Source organism: Chrysochloris asiatica, unplaced genomic scaffold, assembly GCF_000296735.1.
Source record: "Chrysochloris asiatica unplaced genomic scaffold, ChrAsi1.0 scaffold00090, whole genome shotgun sequence".
Lineage (NCBI taxonomy): Eukaryota > Metazoa > Chordata > Mammalia > Afrosoricida > Chrysochloridae > Chrysochloris > Chrysochloris asiatica.
The window spans coordinates 1-3,031 of NW_006408608.1; positions in this window are offsets into that span (position 1 = coordinate 1).

The following is a 3,031-nucleotide window of genomic DNA, read 5'->3' on the forward strand; positions in this document are numbered from 1 at the left end:
GAACCGCTGACCTTAAGGTTCGCAGCCCGATTCGTAACCACTACGCTACCAGAGCTCCTTGGGCTTCCCTGTAGGCACATGGATATCATCCTATCACTTACAGCATTGTACCTCATGACTGATCTGGAGATGTTCTTTTTGATGATGAATGCAACACCATTCCTCTTCAATTTATCATTCCCAACATCGTAAACCATGTGGTTGTCAGATTCCAAATGGCCAATACCAGTCCATTTCAGCTCACTAATGCCTAAGATATCGATGTTTATGTGTTCCATTTCATTTTTTACAACTTCCAATTTTCCCAGATTCATACTTCGTACATTCCGTGTTCCAATTTTCAATGGATATTTACAGCTGTTTCTCTGCATTTTGAGTTGTGGCCCATCAGCAAATGAAGGTCCTGCGGGCTTTTCTCCCATGGGCTTTGCGTCATCACGGTCAACTCTACTTTGAGGAGGCAGCTTTTTCCCAGTCGCATTTTGAGTGCCTTCCAACTTGAGGGGCTCATTTTCCGGCATTATTATCTGACAGTGTTTCTCTGCTATTCATAAGGTTTTCAGTGACTAAAGATTCGGAAGTTGTTCTTCACTTCTTCTTCCTAGTCTGTCTTCATCTGGAAGCTCATCTGAAACCTGTCCACCATGGGTGACCCTGCTGGTATTTAAAATACCGGTGGCATAGCTTTCAGAATCACAGCAACTCACAAGCCACCACATTAAGACAAACTGGATGAAGCTTATAGAATGAAGTAATTAGCCTGTGGTCACAGGACTAGTAATGATGAAGCCAAAATTTGGGTCGATGGTTGATTGACCCATGTTCTTACCATAACTTGATGCTTCTTGAATCCTTATAGCCACCCTCTAAGGCAGAGATGGGAAACATTTTTTTCTGCCAAAAGTTGTAACATCATTCGTGGGCCATACAATATTATCACTTAAAAATTAGCCTTCTATATTTGGTCAAGCATTTAATTAACTCACCCCGAATGTGATGGCTAGAGTCCTGGTGTGGCACTGTGGGATACAGCACTAGAACAGAAGGACAATTTGAACCACAAGGTCAGTGGTTCAGATTCACCAGTCACTCCTTGGAAACCCTATACAGGGTTGCTGTGAGTTGGAACTTAACAACAACAATGTGATGGCTGGAACTGTGGTTACCTTTGCAGAGCCAGACCAAATGGTTTCATGGGCCTTGTACAGCCTGTGGCCCGGACAGTCTCCAGCCCGCTATAAGGTCAGAATAATTCATTCCATTCACATTCCTCCAATCCTGATGCCAAAGTGGGAGCTTAGTGTGAGGCAAAGAAGTCTGCCAGGATGGGCCCATTAGAATTCTATGGCTGCGAGTTCCTGAGATTTCCATCAACTGCTATGAGTCCTAATCAACTCAATGGCAGTGCCTGGAGGTTTGGGTTTGGTCCTTCCTTTTGTTGGTGGTGCTACTGTTGAGTGCCATTGAGTCGGTTCTGAATCATAACGACCCAGTATAGGGTTTCCAAGGAGAAACTGGTGAGCTTGAACCGCCAACCTTGTGGTTCAAACCGACCTTGCAGTCCTGCGCTTATCCTACAGCACCAAACCAGGACTCCTTTTAGCCACACCCAAAGCCTGTCCAAGAAGGAAAATTAGGAGTTCAGGGCAATTCCTGTTTGCTTTACTCCAGGGTATCTCATGTTCTTGCTGTCCAGAGTGATGTCTTCCCACCCCACCCCACTCCAACCCCAGCCAGCCCCTCGGCTTGGTGCCAGTTCAAGCACATCCTTCAAGAAGTGGCTCAGAACTCCCTTCCTCTGTATTCTGTATGCAAGGAAGACATAAATGTTCAGAAGCATTTGGAAGAGAAACGTTTCTTGCAAAAAGGTGTAAACTAGTCGGGCTGCAGAAAGCCCACTTTGCCAAATTACACACACACACCAGGCACTTAAAGAGAACATACACACACACACACACACACACACACACACACACACACACACGATAGTCAACTTCTCCGAGTTTTTACCAGTCTGGCCATGCCGAAGTAATAGCCGTCTTCTCACAGGTAAGTTACTGTGACGACTCCAGACATGGTCTTCAACAGCAACTTTACAAAAGCAGGGGACAATGTTTTTCTTTTTATTAGGGAGTCAGTTGTTGTTGTTAGGTGCCATCAAGTTGGTACTGAGTCATAACGACCTCATACACAACAGAACCAAACACTGTCTGGTCCCATGCCAGCCTCACAATCTTTGCTACACTTGAGCCCATTGCTGCTGCCACTGTGCCAATCCATCTTGTTGGGGGTCTTTTTCTTAGTCTCCAACCCTCCACTTTACCAAGCATGATGTCCTTCTCCAGGAAGGTGAGGCACATCTTAATCCTCAAATTAACAGCTTTGCTCTTCAACACTTTAAAGAGGTCTTGTATAGCAGATTTGCCTAATGCAATACGTCGTTCAATTTTATGACTGCTGCTACCATGAGTGTTGATCTGAGCAAAATGAAGTCTTTGACAACTTCAGTCTTTTCTCCATTTATCTTGATATTGTTTTTGGTCCAGTAGTGAGGATTTTTGTTTTCTTACATTGAGGTACAACCCATACATTGAAGGCCACAAAGCTGTGGCCTTTGATCTTCATCAGTAGGTATTTTAAGTTCTCTTCACTTTCAGCAAGCAGATTGTCAATGAGTCTTCCTCCAATCCTGATGCCACATTCTTCATATAATCCAGCTTGTCTGATTATTTGCTCACCATACAGATTGAATAAGTGTGGTGAAAGAATATAACGCTGGTGCACACATTTACTAATTTTAAACCATTTTCGTTGTTCCCTTGTTCTGTTCAAACAACTGCCTCTTGGTCTATGTACTGGTTCCTCATGAGCACAATTAAGTGTTCCTGAATACTCATTCGCCACAATGTTGTCCATAGCTTGTCATGATCTACATAATCAAAAGCCTTTGCGTAGTCAATGAAACACAGGTAAACATCTTTCTGGTATTCAGTTTTCAGCCAAGATCCGTTTGACATCAACATTGGTATCC